A 26,288-nucleotide genomic window follows, 5' to 3' on the forward strand; every position below is an offset into this window, starting at 1 on the left:
GCTACTTGGATGTTGGACCTCTGTATTTGGCCAGGCTGTGGTAAAAGTCTCATACATGTGGTATCACCATACTCAGAAGGAGTAGCAGAATGTATTTTGGGGTGTAATTTTTGCTATGTACATGCTTTGTGTTAGAAATATCAGATAAATTGACAACTTTGTATAAGAAAAAAAAAGAAAATTGGTTTTCATTTTCTTCCACGTTTTCCAAAACCTTGTGGAAAAAAATGACATGTTCAAAACACTTATATTGCCCCACAGAATATATTTTGGGGTGTTTGCTTTCCAAAATTGGGTCATTTTATGGGCGTTTCCATTGTCCTGGTGCTCCAAGTCTTTAAAAATGCGATAGGTAGGAATGAAATTAGGTTTGTATTTTTATGCTCCTAGAACGCCTGGAAGTGCTACCTGGATGTTGGGCCTCTCTATGTGGCTAAGCTGTGTAAAAGTGTCACACGTGGGATCACCATACTCAGGAGGAGTAGCAGAATGTATTTTGGGGTGTAACTGCAAGTATGCATATGCTGTGTGAGAAAAATAACTTGTTAATATAACCATTTTGTGTTGGAAAAAAAAAAAAATATTTCTTCATTTTCCCAAGAATTGTGGGAAAAAAATTACAACTTCAAAAAACTCACCATTCCTTCTTACTAAATACCTTGGATTGTCTACTTTCCAAAAATTGATTATTTGGGGGTTATTTACTGTCCTGGCTTGTTAGTGCCTCAAGAAATTAGATCAGTCGTCAGTACATCAGGTGTGATCAATTTTCAATGATTGGCACCATAGCTTGTAGACTCTATAACTTTCACACAGACCAAATAATATACACTTATTTGGGCTATTTTTACCAATGATATGTAGCAGTATAAGTTTTGGCCAAATTTATGAAGAAAAAATACTTATTGGCAAAATTTTCTAATACAAAACTAAAAAAAGTTGGGTATGTTTTCAAACTTTTCACTAATCTCTCGCTTATATCGCAAAAAATAAAACAAACAGCAGTGATTAAATACCACCAAAAGAAAGCTCTATTTGTGTGAAAAACATTGGTTTGGGTACAGTGTAGCATGACTGAGTAATTGTCATTCAAAGTGTGAAAGCTGAAAATTGGTCAGGGCAGGAAAGGGGTATAAGTGCCCTGTAATGAAGTGGTTAAATCAGGAAGGTAGCTGAATATTGGGCTGTTTATAGTAATGCCAAACCTGGCCCTCCTATCAACAGATTATTCTGTACTATTTATAAATGGTCCTCATCTGACACTGTAAACTATTAAGATGAGTCTGGATATGTAATTATGTGACTCACACAGGCAACATGCAGAACCTCTATCAACTAATGATGAGAAAGACCATAATGTGGATCGCTGAGATATTCATTCCTGGTTTTATTATCAGATAGACAGGAGCTAGAAACACGAATACAATGTACTACAGTACAGGGTATATATAAAAGTTATTTTTGCTTTGAAGGCTTTAATAAAACAAATGTTGACACCCGTTCGGAATGCAGGCCACACTTATTGGATCCACTCCCAGCTGCATGCAGGCAGCCTATAGAGGTGGATGCAGACACAGCGATTGCACAGATGCAGTCACATATCAAAATCTGACATGCTGGAATTTGATATCCTGGATTTGGGCTTTAAAAACAAAAGAAAGATTTGCATTAGAGGTCTTGTTAATGGATTGTATTTTACGTTGTAAACATTGTGCTAACGTTTTCATGCGTACAGTGTACAGTATAAATGTACTGGAGTAACACTGCAAGTGAAAAAGTACTTTTTCCTTTATTTTGATACATTATTAAACGTGTTTTTTTAAATTGTACATAGTGTACTTTAAGAGCCCATTCACACAGGGGCGACACGACTTGTCGGGGCGACCTGTGAAGTCCCGGTGCACAGCGTGCACCACGACCTCGGCGCGACATGCACGGACTTCATATCATTGAAGTCAATGCAAGTCGCCTCTAGGTCGCCCCAAAGTAGTACAGGACCCTTTTTCTAAGTCGGAGCGAATTGTGTCGATCCTATTAGAACGGGTCCTGTGCTAATCAATGGCAGGCGACCCACCGCGACTTGTCAGGCGACCAAGTCGCCTGACAAGTCGCGCTAGTGTGAATGGGGACTAAATTGACTTGGTATCACTCCCTTGCCGTCTACTGCACAGCAGAGCTTAGAGAGAGAGAGGGAGAAGCAGCACAAGAAGTCAAGGAGGTGTGCTGCAAGGCAAAGAGCATGCTGATAGGAGGAGAAAACAGAATGACAGTGTAAGGGCTCTTTCACACGGTCCGCCGCCGTAGGCAGATCCGTGCTGCTCAGCGGGGATCGATCCGCGATCCCCGCTGAGCCGGCGGATGACAGCTCCGTCTCCGCTTGCAGTGCGGAGAGGGAGGTGACACAGCCCCCGCTGCTCTATGGGGAATCAGATGAGAGCGGACCACCTGTCCGCTCTCATCCGATCCCCAGGACGGATGGAAAATAGGGTTTCCATCCGTCCGGATTTCACAGACAGGATCGGATGCGGATGGCAGCGGGTGTCAGCGGACATGTCACCGCTGACATCCGCTGCTCCATAGGGCTGAATGGGACATCAGATCCGCCTAAAAAACTGACAGGCGGATCTGATCGGACCGCCCGTGTGAAAGAGCCCCAACTCAACTTCTTTCATTGTCCAGTCACAGGGTGGGGAGGGAACCTGCAAGTAAAGTGGAACTGAAAGTGATATTAAAGTCTTCTTTTTTTTTTTATGTTATACTTCCCTCCTCTGTGCAGTTGGTTTTGCACAGAGCAACTCCGGTCCCTTGCTGGTGCTCTTGGCCCCTCCCCCCTGCCAAGTGCCTCCAGAGCAAGCAGCTTGCAATGGGGGCACCCAAGCAGACTTGTCCACAAGCCGCAAATCTGCATGTCCATTCACACCTATAATCAAGTCGCAGCCCCCCCTCTCGTTGGCTCACTGGCTGTGATTGACAGCAGCGGGAGCCAATGGCTACAGCTGCTGTCTCATCCAATAAGGAGGGACTGCACAATGGTGGAGGAAGATCGGGGCTCAGGTAAGTATTAGGGGGGCTGCTGCACAGAGGAGGTCTTTTTTTTACCCTCATGCATGTAAAAAACCTTCAGCCTCTACAGCAACAACTCTAAAGCAAAGAAAGATCAGACCCTTTCCCCTGTTAGGGAGAACTGTGCTGGTTTGAAAGAGCCATGTACCTGCCAAAAATACAAATCCTTTGGCAGGTAACACGCCTCTTATACCAGTCATTCAGCTGTGTAGCTTTTGCTTGGTGTTTAGCTTTAACAATGGAAATGCAAAAATGTATTTTATGTTCCTTTGGCCATGCACACACACTGTTCATATATAGATTTTAGCCTTTGCTGTAGCTGGGGTAATCTATAACACAGTGGATGCAGCTGAAAAAGGTAGGCCATCAAATAGATTACTGAAAATAAACATAACCTTCAGACCTACAGCTAAGAGCTTGTTACCACCATCCAGTTTTTGTATGTCTGTAACAAAAGGTCTGCCTGGTCACCCTTTTTTTAATCTGTATTTAAAATTCCACTTTAACAATCCCATCACCTGGTACCTTATCACATTCAATTTTTCAGCTCATGCAGGCTCAACTATGTTTGCTCCAAACATCGGTGGCTTTGGTTTTGGTGGGGCATGCAAATGATCCATCACAGACCATAACAGCACGCATACTGACACCGACATTTTCTGTCTGACTACAAAGCAAAATAAACTTTTATATAAAGTTTTCGTTGATATACCCACCCCCTCCCTTCTTATTTTCCGGTCCCCTCTTCCACTCCATTTTTTCATGCATTCCACTTTCTCCTTTCCTTTCTCTTATTGGAAATGTATCTTATTGCCATGTAGACGTATACCTCTATAGTTCTTTATTGAGCTTGGCTCTGGACACAAATGGTAATTTCTATAAGAATACATATATTTGCAACTAGAACAGCTACTTACCGATACAAAACAAGTACAATAACTTACCGTTAGTGTACTGGTAACAGATTTTCTATGAAACCTTCCAGGACGGCAACATATGAGAGAAGAGAGGCTCCTCCCTACAGGAAACACAATCAGATCACATAGGTTAAAAGGCCCCGCCCTTCCCCTTGTCCCTCAGTAGTGGAAAAGTAGTTCTCCAACCGATATACAAGGGATACTTGTCACATCGTTATTTATGAATTAACATTTTAAATTTCTTACCTCACCCTTTTAACAGGGCGGGAAGTAGGCCTGCCGTCCTGGAAGGTTTCATAGAAAATCCGTTACCAGTACACTAACGGTAAGTTTTCTGCTTTCACCTTCCAGGACGGCAACATATGAGAGGATAATAAAGGAACCATATAGGCCTACCTTAGGGTGGGACAACTGCCTGTAAAACCTTTCGGCCAAAGGCAAGGTCTTACTGAGACAGTACCTCCACACGGTAGTGTTTCAGGAGGGTGTCGTGGCTGCATTGCGGATCTGTTCCCAGGAGGCACCCGCTTTTTTGGCCCAGGATGTTGCCAGTGCCCTTGTGGAGTGTACCTTCAGGTTCGCTGGGGCAGGAACACCTGAAACCTCATAAGACATGGTAATGGCTTGTTTAATCCACCTGGAGACTGAAGGTGTTGAAGCCTACAGTCCCATTCTTGGTCCAGAGTAGAGGACCAAGAGGAGATTAGATCTCCTAAACTCCCTGGTCCTCTTTAAATAGGTGAGGAGACATCTCCTCACAGCCAAACAATTACATTTTTCCTCCTTTTCATTCTTAGGACTATTACAAAAGGATGGCAAGACTATCTCCTGCTTCCTGTGAAAGGAAGATGCTACTTTGGGTAGATATAATGGATCTGGCCTAAAAACAACCCTGTCTGGGAAGATCAACATAAAGGGTTCTTTAATTGAAAGACTTTGTAATCACTTACCCTTCTGGCTGTAGTAATAGCCAAAAGGAAGGTTAGTTTTAGGGACAAAAACTTAAAGGGAACCTCTTCCAAAAGTTCAAAGGGCTTCCTAGAAAACGCCTCTAGAACCCTAGTTAAATCCCAAGGAGGGAACCTATCCTTCATGACAGAGTTGGCCTATCCCTGGCTAACAAAAACAATCTTTTAATCAGAGGCTTTTTTGCAAGACTTGTGTCTAGAAAAACTGAAAGAGCTGCTATTTGTACCCTGAGGGTGTTAACCGCCACACCCTTATCTACCCCATCTTGTAAAAATTCCAAAATTACAGAGACGGAGGCAGAGGAACCTTTTCTTCTGTCTACACCAGGTACAGAAAGTTTTCCAAACTTTAAAGTAAATCTTTCTTGTCACTTGCTTCCTACTCATAAGGAGTGTGTCTATAACTCTGTCCGAACAGCCCTGACCTTTTAGGATTTGGCGCTCACTAACCAAGCCGTCAATTGAAAAAAATGCGGTCTGGGGGTGACAAACTGGTCCCTGCAGTAACAGGTCTAGAAGATGTGGAAGTTTCCAAGGAGGTGCTACCGACAAGGTCTTCAGGGTTGCAAACCATGTTCTCTTTGGCCACCATGGCGCAATCAGAAGGAGACGAAGGCCCGGGGAACGACTGAGCTTCTGTAAAACTCGAGGAACAAGCGTTAGAGGGGTAAAAGCATATACCAACTTGAACTGCCATGTCTGTGCCAGGGCATCCAGACCCAGCATCCCATTTTCTCTTGATAGGGAAAATCATTTTTTTACTTTTCTGTTTTGTCGACTGGCAAACAGATCCACTTCTGGCCGGCCAAACTTTTGGACTAGAACCTGAAATACCCTGAAATACTCCCACTCTGTTTGTCTTATCGTATGGCGACTGAGGAAGTCTGCTTCCCAGTTGTCTTCCCCTTTTATTTGGATGGCCGACAGTGAGATCACCCTCCTCTCGGCCCAGCTTAGGATTTCCTGAGCTAATTTTAACAGGGCGCTGGACCTGGTTCCCCCTTGGTGGTTCAGGTAGGCTACTGTTGTAGGGTTGTCTGAACAAAGCTGAATTTCACTTCCTGAAATGGAAACCTCTAAGGTTTTTAGAGCTTCTCCTACTGCTCTGAGTTCTCTGTAGTTGGACGAGGCTTGGGCTACATGAATATCCCAGGTGTCCTGGGCCTGTGTTCCTTCCAAATTAGCTCCCCACCCCAGGTGCTCGCGTCCGTGGTTATCCTCAAGGGTTTCCACTGACCCCAAGGTCTGTCTTTTTTCAGATTGCATGGTATTGTCCACCACTCCAGGGAAGTTTTTACCTGGGGGGAGAGGATCACCTTCTCATCCAGGGACTCCTGTCTCTTGTCCCAGGACTAGAGGTGGAAAAATTGAAGGTCTCTTGAGTGGAGTTGGGCCCACTCTACCGCAGGAATACTGGCTGACATAAGTCCCAGGATTCTCAAAATCTCTCTCCTAGAGCATAGGGGAAGAGAGATCAGGGCTTTTACCAAAGAGACCATCTTCTCCATCTTTTCCTCTGGGAGGAAAAGATTTTGAATCCTGGAATCTATATGGTACCCTAAATAGGTCTGAACCTGAGCAGGCTTCAAGCAAGACTTCTCTACATTGACTAGCCAACCTAGCGTTTGTAGGACTCTTACTTTTTGAGTGTTTGCATTGGCTTGGTATACTAGGAACTTGTTTAGGTTCCTGAAATTTATGATAAGGCGGTATTTTCTCGATGGTTTGGGAACCACAAACACATGGGAATAAAAGCCTTGGTAACGTTGACTTTCTGGCATTGGGGATATCACCCTATGCTCTGCCAATTCCTGAATCCCCCCAAAAGGCGTCTCCTTTTTTGCACAACCTTTGAAGGATAGGTCAGGGTCACATCTGGTATTGGCTGGGATAAGAATTCCAGCCGGTAGCCATCTTGAATAAGGTGGAGAATTTATGAAACTGGCTGTAATCTTTTCCCACTGGGAAACAAAATGGGATAGCCTGCCCCCCATGTTGACTTTGGCGTCACTTATAGTTCTTGGTGTTTGAGCCTGGGGATGGGAAGAGCAAACTACTTCTTTGCCTCCCCCTTCCCAGACCACCCCTTTTTGTTGGCTCTTTAAAGGGCCTTTGCTGGCTTTTATCTTGGGGGCCACGAAAAATAAATTTCCTTAGTCTATCCTTTTTGGTTTTGACAGGAAATTTTTTCCCTTTTTCCGAGGATCTGGATAAGGCTTCATCCAGGCCTGAACCAAATAGTAAGGACCCTTCAAAGGGTAACTCACAGAGTTTTAGCTTAGAAGTAAGATCCCCTTCCCAAGCTTTGACCCAGATAGCTCTCCTGGCAGAATTAACAAGAGCCGCAGTTCTTGCAGAGGCTATTACAGACTCCACTGCTGTATCTGCTAGATAGGCCACAGCTTTCCCAAATACCGCTAGGGAATCTAGGAGGTCCTGTGACCCTTTGTTTGGTGAAACATGCTTTGTAAGTTTCCCTATCCAGGAGTCTGTATTTCTGGCAATACAGGTTGCTGCTAGTCCTGTATTCATGGTATATGAATTCACGCCCCAGGCTTTTCTTAATAGAGATTCTGACTTTAAAGTAAATCTTTCTTGTCACTTGCTTCCTACTCATAAGGAGTGTGTCTATAACTCTGTCCGAACAACCCTGACCTTTTAGGATTTGGCGCTCACTAACCAAGCCGTCAATTGAAAAAAATGCGGTCTGGGGGTGACAAACTGGTCCCTGCAGTAACAGGTCTAGAAGATGTGGAGGTTTCCAAGGAGGTGCTACCGACAAGGTCTTCAGGGCTGCAAACCATTTTCTCTTTGGCCACCATGGCGCAATCAGAAGGAGACGAAGGCCCGGGGAACGACTGAGCTTCTGTAAAACTCGAGGAACAAGCGTTAGAGGGGTAAAAGCATATACCAACTTGAACTGCCATGTCTGTGCCAGGGCATCCAGACCCAGCATCCCATTTTCTCTTGATAGGGAAAATAATTTTTTTACTTTTCTGTTTTGTCGACTGGCAAACAGGTCCACTTCTGGCCAGCCAAACTTTTGGACTAGAACCTGAAATACCCTGAAATACTCCCACTCGGTTTGTCTTATCGTATGGCGACTGAGGAAGTCTGCTTCCCAGTTGTCTTCCCCTTTTATTTGGATGGCCGACAGTGAGATCACCCTCCTCTCGGCCCAGCTTAGGATTTCCTGAGCTAATTTTAACAGGGCGCTGGACCTGGTTCCCCCTTGGTGGTTCAGGTAGGCTACTGTTGTAGGGTTGTCTGAACAAAGCTGAATTTCACTTCCTGAAATGGAAACCTCTAAGGTTTTTAGAGCTTCTCCTACTGCTCTGAGTTCTCTGTAGTTGGACGAGGCTGGGGCTACATGAATGTCCCAGGTGTCCTGGGCCTGTGTTCCTTCCAAATTAGCTCCCCACCCCAGGTGCTCGCGTCCGTGGTGATCCTCAAGGGTTTCCACTGACCCCAAGGTCTGTCTTTTTTCAGATTGCATGGTATTGTCCACCACTCCAGGGAAGTTTTTACCTGGGGGGAGAGGATCACCTTCTCATCCAGGGACTCCTGTCTCTTGTCCCAGGACTAGAGGTGGAAAAATTGAAGGTCTCTTGAGTGGAGTTGGGCCCACTCTAACGCAGGAATACTGGCTGACATAAGTCCCAGGATTCTCAAAATCTCTCTCCTAGAGCATAGGGGAAGAGAGATCAGGGCTTTTACCAAAGAGACCATCTTCTCCATCTTTTCCTCTGGGAGGAAAAGATTTTGAAACCTGGAATCTATATGGTACCCTAAATAGGTCTGAACCTGAGCAGGCTTCAAGCAAGACTTCTCTACATTGACTAGCCAACCTAGCGTTTGTAGGACTCTTACTTTTTGAGTGTTTGCATTGGCTTGGTATACTAGGAACTTGATTAGGTTCCTGAGATTTATGATAAGGCGGTATTTTCTCGATGGTTTGGGAACCACAAACACATGGGAATAAAAGCCTTGGTAACGTTGACTTTCTGGCATTGGGGATATCACCCTATGCTCTGCCAATTCCTGAATCCCCCCAAAAGTGCTCTCCTTTTTTGCACAACCTTTGAAGGATAGGTCAGGGTCACATCTGGTATTGGCTAGGATAAGAATTCCAGCCGGTAGCCATCTTAAATAAGGTGGAGAATGTATGAACTGGCTGTAATCTTTTCCCACTGGGAAACAAAATGGGATAGCCTGCCCCCCATGTTGACTTTGGCGTCACTTATAGTTCTTGGTGTTTGAGCCTGCGGATGGGAAGAGCAAACTACTTCTTTGCCTCCCCCTTCCCAGACCACCCCTTTTTGTTGGCTCTTTAAAGGGCCTTTGCTGGCTTTTATCTTGGGGGCCACGAAAAATAAATTTCCTTAGTCTATCCTTTTTGGTTTTGACAGGAAATTTTTTCCCTTTTTCCGAGGATCTGGATAAGGCTTCATCCAGGCCTGAACCAAATAGTAAGGACCCTTCAAAGGGTAACTCACAGAGTTTTAGCTTAGAAGTAAGATCCCCTTCCCAAGCTTTGACCCAGATAGCTCTCCTGGCAGAATTAACAAGAGCCGCAGTTCTTGCAGAGGCTATTACAGACTCCACTGCTGTATCTGCTAGATAGGCCACAGCTTTCCCAAATACCGCTAGGGAATCTAGGAGGTCCTGTGACCCTTTGTTTGGTGAAACATGCTTTGTAAGTTTCCCTATCCAGGAGTCTGTATTTCTGGCAATACAGGTTGCTGCTAGTCCTGTATTCATGGTACAGTATATGAATTCACGCCCCAGGCTTTTCTTAATAGAGATTCTGATTTACGGTCCATGACATCTCTAATGCTCCCAGTGTCCTCAAAGGAAAGGTCAGATATTTTTGACACCTGGGCTAAGGGGCATCTAATTTAGGATTTTTTACGAATATATCCAGCTCTGCTTCTTTGAAAGGATATTTTCTTTTCCAGTCCTTCCGCCTAGAAAGTGAATTTCCTGGGACCTGCGACTCTTGAAGGATTAAATCCTTCACGGATTGGTGAATGGGCAATACTCTGGCCTGCGTTTTCCCTTAACCCTTATACATTTTACACGACCGCGCAATTGTCAGTTAAAGTCGCACAGCGCCGAATCGCAAAAAGTGGCCCAGACGTAAGACAGCAAAACCCTCTAGTGGTAAAGTGGTTAACCTCTGTGATCTGATTGTGTTTCCGGTAGGGAGGAGCCTTTCTTCTCTCATATGCTGCCGTCCTGGAAGATGAAAGGAGAAATAATGCTGTTTCATTGAGATACTCTTGATGCCAAATGATCCTACTGTACCATTAACTTGATTATAAAATGTATAGTCAATGCCCTATTATTGACGCCAGTGTCACACATACACTATATTATCAAAAGTATTGGGACACCTTCCTTTACACGCACATGAACTTTAATGGCATCCCAGTCCTAGTCTGTAGGTTTCAATATTGAGTTGGCCCACCCTTTGCAGCTATACCAGCTTCAACTCTTTAGGGAAGGTTGTCCACAAGGTTTAGGAGTGTGTCTATGGGAATGTTTGACCATTCTTACAGAAGCATATTTGTGAGGTCAGGCAACTGATGTTGGACGAGAAGGTCTGGTTCGCAGTCTCCATTCTAATTCATCCCAAAGTTGTTCTATCGGGTTGAGGTTGGGACTCTGTACAGGCCAGTTAAGTTCCTCCAACCCAAACTCACTCATCCATGTCTTTATGGACCTTGCTTTGTGCACTCGTCCAAATCATTTGGTGGAGGGGGGGATTACAGTATGGGATTGTTTTTCAGGGGTTGGCTTTGTGGGAACAGTTTGGGGATGGCCCCTTCCTGTTCCAACATGACTGCTCACCAGTGCACAAAGCAAGGTCATCTCAATATTGAACCCTACGGACTAAGACAGGGATGCTATTAAATTTCATGTGCGTGTAAAGGCAGGCCCCAATACTTTTGACAATATAGTGTATATGTGGCAGCAAAGAGGTGGGTCTTCTCCCGAGATGCCACATATCTGAGCTCCTGTGTTTGCGCTGAAAGCACACTCCATAGCACACTCTCAGCATGGAAGATGAGCTTCTACTAGCAGTTCCTAGTTTCATACTAACGATTATGAGCCAAGAGGGTCTACTACCGATCATTTGCAGCGGTTTTGCACAGAGCAGCCCTGATCCTCCTCTTCTTGGGTCCCCTGCCAGAGCTCCTAGCCCTTTCCTCGTGGGTAGCTGTCTGGCTTATAAAGCAGGCATCGCCTGTTAGGTGAGCACAGAGTTTGTAATCAAACAGTGCAGCGCTGCACAGACTGACAGCAGTAGCTATCAAACAAAAGTTTGTCAGGGGAAGCAGTCAGTGCTCACTGGCTCTTAAAGCGGAGTTCCGGGCACAGAAGTCATTTTTCAATAAACATACCCCCGGGACAGTCAGGGCTAGCACATTCCACAATGGCTAGCCTCTGATCTGTCCCGATTCGCACTTACCTTTTAGAAGAAATACTTACTTATAAAATTTCTTCCACAGCGTTTCCATCTCTCTTGTGGGCAGCTGAAGCCGGCGCGGTCCTCTTCGGTGTCTTCTTCCGTGTCTTCTTGTCCCAGAATGCGCCTGCATCGGCCCCTCTCGTCACTTCCGGTTCGGAGCCGCATTCCTCCAAAGTGACGAGTGGGGGCCGGTGCCGTCGCATTGATTCCTGGGAGCGGTGACGTTCAGCTCCCAGGAATCATCGCGAGACAGGAAGTGACGGGTGAGCCGCGGCGCTGAGGGAGGAAGTACTCTGAGGTGAGTATTTACGATCTTCAATTACAAGGTGAGTAAACAAAAAAAAAAAACCTAACTATCCAATTCCTTTTCAGGTGATGTCTAACTAGCGGAGGGGCACAAAAAAAAAAATATCGATTTTGTGCCCGGAACTCCGCTTTAAGGCCTGTACACATGATAAGAAAATCTGTAGGGAAAATCCGTCCGACGACCGATCTGCTGATTTTCGGATTGTTAGTATGGTGCTTTCGACAGCCAACTCCGACTTTTTGGCTGACAAAATCCTGATGTGCAGGCTATAAAATTTTTGTCGTCCGTAATACAACGTCCGATTTTCGTCTCATTAACCACTTTACCGCTGCTCACTAGAGCTCTACTGCGGCAAAGTGGCTCGATAACGTCGCCAGACACTCCCCTCTCTCGGGAGGCTCGCTCACGCTGTATTCAGTCACAGCGGGAGTCGGGCCAGGGGCGATCATCGGGGAATCGAGTGTGGAGATCCGCCCGCTTGTGTAAACAAAGCGGGCGGATCTCCTAAGTGACAGGCAGGGTCAGATTGCAGGGTTCAGCATAGCTGAACATGCGATCTGTCCCTGTGTCACTCAGTCACCTCCCCCCACACACGTTAGTAAGCACCAGGCATACATTAACCCCTCCCTCTCCAATAAAATTAACCCCTTCCCTGCCAGTATCATTTTTACAGTAACATTGCATATTTATAGCACTGATTACTGTAGTAATGTCACTGGTACCCCCAAAAGTGTCAAAAATGTCAGTCAAGGGTCTGATCTGTCCGTCGCAATGTCGTAGTCACGCAAAAAAAAAAAAAAAAAAAAAAAAATCGCAGATCACTGCCATTACTCGTTAAAAAAACAAAAAAAACACCAAAAACGACAGAAATCTTTCCCTTAGTTAGTAAACGCAATAACTTTTGCGCAAACCAATCAAAATACGCTTATTGCGATTTTTTTTTTTTTTTACCAAAAATATGTAGCAGAAAACAAATTGGCCTAAAATGATAAACAATTTTGATTTTTACATTTTTTTGGGGGGAATTTCATATAAAAAAATGTGAAAAATATTATTTTTTCAAAATTGTTGCTCTTTTTTTGTTTATAGCGCAAAAAGTAAAAATCGCACAGGTGATCAAATACCACCAAAAGAAAGCTCTGTTTGTGGGGAAAAAAGGATGTAAATTTCATTTGGGTACGGCGTTGCATGACCGCGCAATTGTCATTTAAATTCACACAGTGCCAAATCGCAAAAAGTGGCCCAGACGTAAGACAGCAAAATCCTCCGGTGGTAAAGTGGTTAATACAGATTTCGATGGAAAAAGATCTTAAAAGCAAGACTAGGCATGCTCAGAGATGAAAGAACACATACAAAGCAATCCAACACATGACAACGCATGCTACAAAAAACGGATGACAGATCGTTCGATAATCTGATCGTGTGTACGGGGCTTTAAAATACATGGTGACCACTATCAAGTCACAGCCCAACAGAAGGAAGGCTGTGGTCCTGCAGTTGAGAAACACTGCCCTAGACCTAAAAGAAAAATGTGACCCTTGCAGTGTGGGAGCAGCCCTGCTGCAAGGGAGGATTTTTATTTTTCCTGGAAATGGGCCTTAGGCATTTAGATCCCAGCAATGGATACAAAAATGGTTTAACTATCCAGCATCTACAAAAAAATGAAATCAGTTTTGGGTGGACTGACTCTTAAATAAAGAGGTACCTCTTACCCAACACAGCACAAAATGACTCTTCTGCAAAACAAAATGTGTCACTTTTACAACAGAAGGGGCTAAGGGGTTAATGAAGCAGAAACTTACATTATCAGCACAGAATTATATTGGTCAGTATTTGAGTTTGTGAATATGTATTCTAATTTGACTGGGAAACACTGACACTGGGCAATAGTGGTAAGAGCAATACGTCATGCAAAACAGCCGCAGGAAGAGGAAGGGTCTCTGATTGGTCGGTGTAGCGGACAAGATGCTGTAAAACTTTAGACTGATTGTTTATTACGGCTCATCCAAGAAGCAGAGGACTTTTTACAGCTCATACGAATACAGAGTTTTGTGCAAAACACAGGATGTGTCTATAGAGGAAGAATTTCTGTCAAGGGCCAGGAGTCATTTTATTACACTGGATGAGTGACATATATGTATACAGAAACAACTGAAAACAGCAAGAAGCCAAAATGAGAAATCCTGCGCACTGTCACAAAGTTTTATGAACTGTCCAAAAATAAAGCACAGTTGAAATTGTTTCCACATGTTCGCAGACACTTTGGCATAACAAATATCAATCTATGTTCAACCACTATGTCACCCTTAATAACAAAAGTGTCATTTCCCATGTCCCTGTCTAGCTCCCTATTCATACCAGTTGATCCTGCCAGTATAATGGAGCTTATAAAAGAATTACTGCTATATTTTTTAGCTCCTGATGGGACAAAATACATGTAATACTTCCTACCATCTTCCGAGGTGCCTTATACCGCTACATGTGGTGCCCCCCCCCCCCCCCCGCACTCACACACCTTGAACATGGCTGTCTCACTGAGCTGGCAAGAGGCAAACACTGGCAAGAGGAGAGGAACGGACGGGACACTAATACTTATCACCTCCCCCTTGGTGCATTCCTCTTGCCCAGTGGTCGCCAAACTGTGGCCCTGGGGCTGGATGCCGCCCCTTGCTTGCTTTTATCCAGCCACTGGGAAAGTATTTAATTTACTGACACCAACAAAGGGGCATAATTCCTCCCAATTACACCAACAATGGGGCCCAATGACACCAATGATCACTAAGGAAGTGGTATAGTTCCTCCCATCTATACCAACAATGGGGCCTAATGACATTATTAATGGGGGACAATTACTCATAATTACACCAAGATGGGCCACATTTCCTCCCAATGACACCAAAATGGGGCACATTTCCTCCCAATGAAACCAAGATGGGCCACATTTCCTCCCAATGACACCATAATGGGGCACATTTCCTCCCAATGACACCATAATGGGGCACATTTCCTCCCAATGACACCAAAATGGGGCACATTTCCTCCCAATGACACCATAATGGGGCACATTTCCTCCCACTGAAACCAAGATGGGCCACATTTCCTCCCAATGACACCATATTGGGGCACATTTCCTCCTAATGATACCAAAATGGGGCACATTTCCTCCTAATGAAACAAAGATGGGCCACATTTCCTCCCAATGAAACCAAGATGGGCCACATTTCCTCCCGAGTACACCAAGATGGGGCAAATTTCTTCCTAATGACACTAACGATGGGGCACAATTTCTCCCAATGACACTAACGATGGGACACAATTCCTACCAGTGACACCAAAGATAGGGCACAGTTCCTCCTAATAACATCAACAATGGGGCACAAATCCTCTCACTGGCACCAACGATGGGGAATTGTTTAATACAGCTGATGCGGGGGACATTTTCTACTCCCGATGGCCACAGTCCGGACCCCTAGAGTCTGAAAGACAGTAAACTGGGTAAACTGGACCTTTGTATAGAAAGCTTGGAGATGACACTTGCCGATGCTTGCCTCTTACCTTGATACTTCTTTCTTAAAGCGGAGGTCTGCCTTCCCCTCCAAAAATTAAAAGTCAGCAGCTACACGTACTGTAGCTGCTGACTTTTAATATTAGGACACTTACCTGTCCTGGATTCCAGCGATGTCGGCACCGCAGCCGATGTTTCCATCGGCTGTCGGGTGCTGCCGCCGCCATTGCCGGTAAGGAAACCCGGCAGTGAAGCCTTGCGGCTTCACGGGTGGGTCCCTACTGCGCATGCGCGAAGCGCGCTGCGCATTCCTACTGGCTCGGCGGCGGAGGAGGGGGCCGAGCTTCCGAGGGATGGCGCCGCAGCGCCGTATCCCGGAAGTGGGGAAGGGTACCTGTCAAAAACATGTACCCGTCCCCCCCGAAAGGTGCCAAATGTGGCAGCGGAGGGGGGGGGAGGAAACAAAAGAGCGGAAGTTCCACCTTTGTTGTGTAGGCTGTTTGATCCTGTCTCTCTGATCCTCCTTTTCTTTCACTGTCTCTAAAAAATAACCTGATATTTACAGAACCAGGGGACGGGCTGCACATGCTCAGTTTGGTGAGTATTTCTAGAGAGTTTTTTTGTTTTTCTTGGGAGAGTGCATGTGATCAGCACAGGGCCAATCAGCACTGTCCAGACAGAAGACTCCTCCTACAAGCTTTACTAGGAACTGATAGAAGTCACAAGACTGCCATATACTGCTGATGAGAAAAGGTATTTATCCATCTATATTCACTAAAATAATTGCATTTCCATGTTCTCTGTACTGTGGGAGAGAAGATATAGTGAATGAAGACTCCTGGATTGAGTAACACTTTAAGCCACTTCCTGCAAAAAAGACAACGATGCTGTAGTAAAGCTTTGAAAATATAAACAGCGTTGTCACCTAGCCGTGACAGGTGTCTTTCCGGTTATCTAACATTGTCAGCATTGAGAAAAAGGTAGCATAAGTCCCACTGCACTGTCACACAACCCTGGAGAGGGCAGAAAAAGGGATACCAGGAAATTAAAGTAATCGACACAGGAATGGACATTCCCGCCACCACTGAATCCCACCCACAGCTGCTGTATGAAGCAGAAAAGTACTGGTTACATGACTACCAGAAATCTATGAATAAAGCAAAATTTTTTAAAGCTAAACTCTGGGGAAAAAAATTTATTTTTATAATTGCTAGTTAAAGCTGTGTTAGGAAAAGTAAGAAAGGTGCAGCTTTTAACATTGTGGCGCACCAAACCAAATGGTACTGTGGTACAATGCGTTTTGGTGTCTGCAAACACATACGCATATGGTAGATGCATTTGGGATGCCATTAAAAATGAATTTCACCAATGCGTGTTTAAAGAGAGCAGCACGTTCGCATTTGGTGCAAGAAACATGCATTTCCCATGTGGTGTGAAATGTCCTTTAGTATTTTTTTTTATCAGCGCCCAAGAAGAGGAAGATCAGGCGAGTGGTGCACCGAAATGAAAATTCTGGACAAAAACCGAAATTACGGATGCACTTGGCCGAAAATTAAAACCCAAAAAAAAAAAAATATATATATATATATATATATATATATATATATATATATATATATATATACACACACACACACACACACATATACACACACTGTATTTTTTATATATAAATATAAATATGTTTCTCTTCTTCCTCCGTTTATCTCCCTCATTCAGCTAATGTGACCTCAGAGCTGATGAAAAGGGGCAGGGGAGGGTCAAACAAGGATGCTGTGCAAGTGCCTAGCATGCTCCTTATCAACCGATAATGTCCTTGGTTGTTAGGACACTGGCAACTGAAAGATTGTAATGGCGCACAATGAAAACTTGTGGCTTTATGTAACTAATAGGCTGGCTTGATTCCCCCCATTGGCTTGTATACAATTGTTGGGCAATTTCTAGGCAAAGATTCAATAAGGTGTTGGAAACATTCCTCAGAGATTTTGCTCCATATTGACATGATAGCATCATGCAATTCCTGCACATCCATGATGTGACTCTCCCGTTCCACCACATCCCAAAGGTGCTCTATATGATTGAGATCTGGTGACTGTGGAGGCCATTGTAATACAGTGACCTCATTAAAGAAAAAATAAAAGGTGTTCAATGGACTGACTGGGCAGCCAGAGAACCACCGATAATATGGGACTTTAAAGGTGGGTGGTTATGGCAAAGACAGACAAAAGAAAAATTGGGTTTAAAAAATACAATTTTAATTGATTATGCAATATAAAATATAATACAAAAAGCATGTCCAATGAATAAGAAACATGAACATTAATCCATGATGAATTTGATACAGTTGATACAGACACTGTGATGTTGTGAACCAAGGAGATACATGGGGTCACCGGGGTCCTACATGTTTCGCCATTTCACTGGCTTCGTCAGGGACCAAATGACTTATGACCTCTCAAAATAGTTCTAGGCATTAACAAACAAGATGTTAGAAAAATTAATTTTGCGTATGTAAAACGCACATATCACAGGTCAATGCATTGTTTCTGTTAAGACACATACATATAATGTCATTCAAAACTTACCAACAGATAAGTATCGAGCAATTTGAAACTGTAAACTGAGTTATTGGGTATGGTCATGCAAGCAAAGCGATATTGGACCATTCCCGGGTCCTAAACGGGTGCCGGGTACTACGTGCCCTCACTGGCTGGCGGATACTGGACCGGGCCAGGACAAAGCAGCTGGCTATTTTGTCAGGTACAGCAGTGGTAAATGAACGATCCCAACCTCTGAAAAAAGGGAGGAGGACAAATGGGGACCATTTTAAGTACTAAGTTGGCTAAACATAATTGTATAAAATAGTTAAGTAGCCGTGTATGTGCCCCAAAGAAAAAAAAGAGATATAGAACAAGGTGACCGATCGAATCCGGTCTTATGATAAGCCCCACCAATAATAAAGTGCATTTGGGACAAAATAAGGAATAAGGATAATGCCAGGACTACCCAGAGAGCGTGACTAATAACAACAATGTTATAAGGAGAAGTTGAAATAAGAGGAAAAGAGGAAAGAAGGAAGAAGCCGTGGGGTGAAAGGAGAGAGTAATAAGGCGGGTAGTGTGAGAAGGTTAAGAAAATGGCAGGTGTAAAATTATACCCAAAATAGATGGCGCTAGTGAGCGTGAGCCAGAGATCTCAATCGTGATGGAATGACCAGTGTAACCTGGACCAGGTGAAAAGGAAACCAAGGGTGAGATGAAGGCATAAGTGAATGAATGGGGGAAACACCCATAAAGGAAATAAATGTCTAGGCACATACCGCAAAAATAGAGGAGAAGAAATGGTTCCGCCAAAAGAAACTACTTACCAGGAACAAGAGATGTTAATGTGAATCCAACACGCCGCAGCGTCAGGTAGTCGTGACCTGTCTTTGCTGCGCCGCCGCCAGTCCTTAAATGATCCGGTCCCGCCGGAAGTGACGCGGCCATGACCGGCCTCTGTATGTCACTTCCGGCGCGGGCGCCATCTAGTGGTGACCGAGCGAGGGCGAGCCACGCTGGACGCGTGGGAGACGCCCCGTCCGGCCAAAACATCCGCCCCTCGTGAGGGCGGACGCGGGGGCCTTAGGGGGAGGAGCGGGGATGACCCCGCTACCAACCCCCCACCCCCGGTTGGCGCCCGACCATCAGCCAATAGCCAAAGGGCAAGAATAGGTACCAATTAGCGATGCGTGCATGTAACCCCCAAAATACAATAAATAGGGTCATTACACAAAAGTAGAAGTTACCAAAAATGAATGCTAAATTAGCACCGTGGAAGCAGCAATGTTCATGTTTCTTATTCATTGGACATGCTTTTTGTATTATATTTTATATTGCATAATCAATTAAAATTGTATTTTTTAAACCCAATTTTTCTTTTGTCTGTCTTTGCCATAACCACCCACCTTTAAAGTCCCATATTATCGGTGGTTCTCTGGCTGCCCAGTCAGTCCATTGAACACCTTTTATTTTTTCTTTAATAGCGTATTGGGGATGCGGTGGTATTGGTTGGCAACAGGTGCACCCATGTCAGCCATCTAATCTTCTTTCTCTGTATACAGTGACCTCATTGTCATATCCCGGAAACCAGTTTGAGATGATCTGAGCTTTGTGACATGGGGCATTATCCTACGGAAGGAGAACATCAGAAGATGGGTACACTGTAGTCATAAAGAGATGGGCATGGTCAACAACAATACACAGGTAGGCCGTGGCATTTAAACGATGCTCAATTGTTACTAAAAGACCCAAATCGTGGCAAGAAAATATCCCCCACACCATTACACCACCAGCAGCCTGAACCGTTGATACAAGGCAGGCCGGATCCATACTTTCATATTGTTTATGCCAAATTCTGGCCCTACTATCTGAATGTTGCAGCTGAAAACCAGACTCATCAGACCAAGCAACCTTTTTCCAATCTTCTATTGTCCAATTTTGGTGAGCCTGTGTGATCCGTAGCCTCAGTTTCCTGTTCTTAGCTGACAGGAGTGGCACCTGGTGTGGTCTTCTGCTGCTGTAACCCATCTGCTTCAAGGTTCGATGTGTTGCGTGTTCAGAGATGGTATTCTGCATACCTTATTGTAACGAGTGGGTATTTGGGTTACTGTTGCTTTTCTATTATCTCAAACCAGTCTGTCAGAATAAACTGTGTAATAGTAATGTCCATCCCTCCCCAGTATATGCGATTTAAACTCTATATACTGTATAATGTGAAGTCCATCCATCCCCAGTACAAGGTATACAAACTCTATATACTGTATAATGGTGATGTCCATCTCTCCCCAGTACAAGGTATACAAACTCTATATACTGTATAATGGTAATGTTCATCCCTCCCCAGTACAAGGTATACAAACTCTATATGCTGTATAATGGTGATGTCCATCTCTCCCCAGTACAAGGTATACAAACTCTATATACTGTATAATGGTAATGTTCATCCCTCCCCAGTACAAGTATATAAACTCTATATACTGTATAATGGTAATGTTCATCCCTCCCCACTACAAGGTATATAAATTATATATATATATATACACACTGTATAATGGTGATGTCAATCCCTCTCCAGTACAAGGATATAAACTCTATATACTGTATAATGGTAATGTTCATCCCTCCCCAGTACAAGGATATAAACTCTATATACTGTATAATGGTGATGTCCATCCCCCCCCAGTACAAGGATATAAACTCTATATACTGTATAATGGTGATGTCCATCTCTCCCCAGTACAAGGATATAAACTCTATATACTGTATAATGGTGATGTCCATCTCTCTCCAGTACAAGGATATAAACTCTATATACTGTATAATGGTGATGTCCACCCCCCCCCCCCCCCCAGTACAAGGAATACACTGTATAATGGTGATGTCCATCTCTCCCCAGTACAAGGATATAAACTCTATATACTGTATAATGGTGATGTCCATCTCTCCCCAGTACAAGGATATAAACTCTATATACTGTATAATGGTGATGTCCATCCCTCCCCAGTACAAGGATATAAACTCTATATACTGTATAATGGTGATGTCCATCCCTCCCCAGTACAAGGATATAAACTCTATATACTGTATAATGGTGATGTCCATCTCTCTCCAGTACAAGGATATAAACTCTATATACTGTATAATGGTGATGTCCACCCCCCCCCCCCCCCCCAGTACAAGGAATACACTGTATAATGGTGATGTCCATCTCTCCCCAGTACAAGGATATAAACTCTATATACTGTATAATGGTGATGTCCATCTCTCCCCAGTACAAGGATATAAACTCTATATACTGTATAATGGTGATGTCCATCCCTCCCCAGTACAAGGATATAAACTCTATATACTGTATAATGGTGATGTCCATCCCTCCCCAGTACAAGGATATAAACTCTATATACTGTATAATGGTGATGTCCATCCCTCCCCAGTACAAGGATATACACTCTATATACTGTATAATGGTGATGTCCATCCCTCCCCAGTACAAGGATATAAACTCTATATACTGTATATTGGTGATGTCCATCCCTCCCCAGTACAAGGATATAAACTCTATATACTGTATAATGGTGATGTCCATCCCTCCCCAGTACAAGGATATAAACTCTATATACTGTATAATGGTGATGTCCATCTCTCCCCAGTACAAGGATATAAACTCTATATACTGTATAATGGTGATGTCCATCTCTCCCCAGTACAAGGATATAAACTCTATATACTGTATAATGGTGATGTCCATCCCTCCCCAGTACAAGGATATAAACTCTATATACTGTATAATGGTGATGTCCATCTCTCTCCAGTACAAGGATATAAACTCTATATACTGTATAATGGTGATGTCCATCCCTCCCCAGTACAAGGATATAAACTCTATATACTGTATAATGGTGATGTCCATCCCTCCCCAGTACAAGGATATAAACTCTATATACTGTATAATGGTGATGTCCATCCCTCCCCAGTACAAGGATATACACTCTATATACTGTATAATGGTGATGTCCATCCCTCCCCAGTACAAGGATATAAACTCTATATACTGTATATTGGTGATGTCCATCCCTCCCCAGTACAAGGATATAAACTCTATATACTGTATAATGGTGATGTCCATCCCTCCCCAGTACAAGGATATAAACTCTATATACTGTATAATGGTGATGTCCATCTCTCTCCAGTACAAGGATATAAACTCTATATACTGTATAATGGTGATGTCCATCCCTCCCCAGTACAAGGATATAAACTCTATATACTGTATAATGGTGATGTCCATCTCTCCCCAGTACAAGGTATATAAACTCTATATACTGTATAATGGTGATGTCCATCCCTCCCCAGTACAAGGTATATAAACTCTATATACTGTATAATGGTGATGTCCATCTCTCCCCAGTACAAGGTATATAAACTCTATATACTGTATATTGGTGATGTCCATCCCTCCCCAGTACAAGGATATAAACTCTATATACTGTATAATGGTGATGTCCATCTCTCTCCAGTACAAGGATATAAACTCTATATACTGTATAATGGTGATGTCCATCCCTCCCCAGTACAAGGATATAAACTCTATATACTGTATAATGGTGATGTTCATCCCTCCCCAGTACAAGGATATACACTCTATATACTGTATAATGGTGATGTCCATCCCTCCCCAGTACAAGGATATAAACTCTATATACTGTATAATGGTGATGTTCATCCCTCCCCAGTACAAGGATATACACTCTATATACTGTATAATGGTGATGTCCATCCCTCCCCAGTACAAGGATATAAACTCTATATACTGTATAATGGTGATGTCCATCCCTCCCCAGTACAAGGATATAAACTCTATATACTGTATATTGGTGATGTCCATCCCTCCCCAGTACAAGGATATAAACTCTATATACTGTATAATGGTGATGTCCATCTCTCTCCAGTACAAGGATATACACTCTATATACTGTATAATGGTGATGTCCACCCCTCCCCAGTACAAGGTATATAAACTCTATATACTGTATATTGGTGATGTCCATCCCTCCCCAGTACAAGGATATAAACTCTATATACTGTATAATGGTGATGTCCATCTCTCCCCAGTACAAGGATATAAACTCTATATACTGTATAATGGTGATGTCCATCTCTCCCCAGTACAAGGTATATAAACTCTATATACTGTATATTGGTGATGTCCATCCCTCCCCAGTACAAGGATATAAACTCTATATACTGTAATGGTGATGTCCATCCCTCCCCAGTACAAGGATATACACTCTATATACTGTATAATGGTGATGTCCATCCCTCCCCAGTACAAGGATATACACTCTATATACTGTATAATGGTGATGTCCATCCCTCCCCAGTACAAGGATATAAACTCTATATACTGTATAATGGTGATGTCCATCTCTCCCCAGTACAAGGATATAAACTCTATATACTGTATAATGGTGATGTCCATCCCTCCCCAGTACAAGGATATAAACTCTATATACTGTATAATGGTGATGTCCATCTCTCCCCAGTACAAGGTATATAAACTCTATATACTGTATAATGGTGATGTCCATCCCTCCCCAGTACAAGGATATAAACTCTATATACTGTATAATGGTGATGTCCATCTCTCCCCAGTACAAGGTATATAAACTCTATATACTGTATAATGGTGATGTCCATCTCTCCCCAGTACAAGGCTATAAACTCTATATACTGTATAATGGTGATGTCCATCCCTCCCCAGTACAAGGATATAAACTCTATATACTGTATAATGGTGATGTCCATCCCTCCCCAGTACAAGGATATAAACTCTATATACTGTATAATGGTGATGTCCACCCCTCCCCAGTACAAGGTATATAAACTCTATATACTGTATAATGGTGATGTCCATCCCTCCCCAGTACAAGGATATAAACTCTATATACTGTATATTGGTGATGTCCATCCCTCCCCAGTACAAGGATATAAACTCTATATACTGTATAATGGTGATGTCCATCTCTCCCCAGTACAAGGATATAAACTCTATATACTGTATAATGGTGATGTCCATCCCTCCCCAGTACAAGGATATAAACTCTATATACTGTATAATGGTGATGTCCATCTCTCCCCAGTACAAGGTATATAAACTCTATATACTGTATAATGGTGATGTCCATCCCTCCCCAGTACAAGGATATAAACTCTATATACTGTATAATGGTGATGTCCATCTCTCCCCAGTACAAGGTATATAAACTCTATATACTGTATAATGGTGATGTCCATCTCTCCCCAGTACAAGGCTATAAACTCTATATACTGTATAATGGTGATGTCCATCCCTCCCCACTACAAGGATATAAACTCTATATACTGTATAATGGTGATGTCCATCCCTCCCCAGTACAAGGATATAAACTCTATATACTGTATAATGGTGATGTCCATCTCTCCCCAGTACAAGGTATATAAACTCTATATACTGTATAATGGTGATGTCCATCCCTCCCCAGTACAAGGATATAAACTCTATATACTGTATAATGGTGATGTCCATCTCTCCCCAGTACAAGGTATATAAACTCTATATACTGTATAATGGTGATGTCCATCCCTCCCCAGTACAAGGATATAAACTCTATATACTGTATAATGGTGATGTCCATCTCTCCCCAGTACAAATATATAAACTCTATATACTGTATAATGGTGATGTCCATCCCTCCCCAGTACAAGGATATAAACTCTATATACTGTATAATGGTGATGTCCATCCCTCCCCAGTACAAGGATATAAACTCTATATACTGTATATTGGTGATGTCCATCCCTCCCCAGTACAAGGATATAAACTCTATATACTGTATAATGGTGATGTCCATCTCTCCCCAGTACAAGGATATAAACTCTATATACTGTATAATGGTGATGTCCATCTCTCCCCAGTACAAGGTATATAAACTCTATATACTGTATATTGGTGATGTCCATCCCTCCCCAGTACAAGGATATAAACTCTATATACTGTATAATGGTGATGTCCATCTCTCCCCAGTACAAGGATATAAACTCTATATACTGTATAATGGTGATGTCCATCTCTCCCCAGTACAAGGTATATAAACTCTATATACTGTATATTGGTGATGTCCATCCCTCCCCAGTACAAGGATATAAACTCTATATACTGTAATGGTGATGTCCATCCCTCCCCAGTACAAGGATATACACTCTATATACTGTATAATGGTGATGTCCATCCCTCCCCAGTACAAGGATATACACTCTATATACTGTATAATGGTGATGTCCATCCCTCCCCAGTACAAGGATATAAACTCTATATACTGTATAATGGTGATGTCCATCTCTCCCCAGTACAAGGATATAAACTCTATATACTGTATAATGGTGATGTCCATCCCTCCCCAGTACAAGGATATAAACTCTATATACTGTATAATGGTGATGTCCATCTCTCCCCAGTACAAGGTATATAAACTCTATATACTGTATAATGGTGATGTCCATCCCTCCCCAGTACAAGGATATAAACTCTATATACTGTATAATGGTGATGTCCATCTCTCCCCAGTACAAGGTATATAAACTCTATATACTGTATAATGGTGATGTCCATCCCTCCCCAGTACAAGGCTATAAACTCTATATACTGTATAATGGTGATGTCCATCCCTCCCCAGTACAAGGATATAAACTCTATATACTGTATAATGGTGATGTCCATCCCTCCCCAGTACAAGGATATAAACTCTATATACTGTATAATGGTGATGTCCACCCCTCCCCAGTACAAGGTATATAAACTCTATATACTGTATAATGGTGATGTCCATCCCTCCCCAGTACAAGGATATAAACTCTATATACTGTATAATGGTGATGTCCATCTCTCCCCAGTACAAGGATATAAACTCTATATACTGTATAATGGTGATGTCCATCCCTCCCCAGTACAAGGATATAAACTCTATATACTGTATAATGGTGATGTCCATCTCTCCCCAGTACAAGGTATATAAACTCTATATACTGTATAATGGTGATGTCCATCCCTCCCCAGTACAAGGATATAAACTCTATATACTGTATAATGGTGATGTCCATCTCTCCCCAGTACAAGGTATATAAACTCTATATACTGTATAATGGTGATGTCCATCTCTCCCCAGTACAAGGCTATAAACTCTATATACTGTATAATGGTGATGTCCATCCCTCCCCACTACAAGGATATAAACTCTATATACTGTATAATGGTGATGTCCATCCCTCCCCAGTACAAGGATATAAACTCTATATACTGTATAATGGTGATGTCCATCTCTCCCCAGTACAAGGTATATAAACTCTATATACTGTATAATGGTGATGTCCATCCCTCCCCAGTACAAGGATATAAACTCTATATACTGTATAATGGTGATGTCCATCTCTCCCCAGTACAAGGTATATAAACTCTATATACTGTATAATGGTGATGT

At 43.0% G+C, this 26,288-nt stretch overlaps 1 protein-coding gene across 1 annotated transcript in view; it reads right to left on the reverse strand.

Moving 5' to 3' along the window:
• ORAI2 (ORAI calcium release-activated calcium modulator 2) overlaps positions 1-26,288 on the reverse strand; it is a 98,748-nt gene that overhangs the window by 71,619 nt on the left and 841 nt on the right. The window lies entirely within an intron of this gene.

The sequence above is a fragment of the Pelophylax lessonae genome, assembly GCF_965119305.1.
Source record: "Pelophylax lessonae genome assembly, chromosome: 2".
NCBI classification, from domain to species: domain Eukaryota; kingdom Metazoa; phylum Chordata; class Amphibia; order Anura; family Ranidae; genus Pelophylax; species Pelophylax lessonae.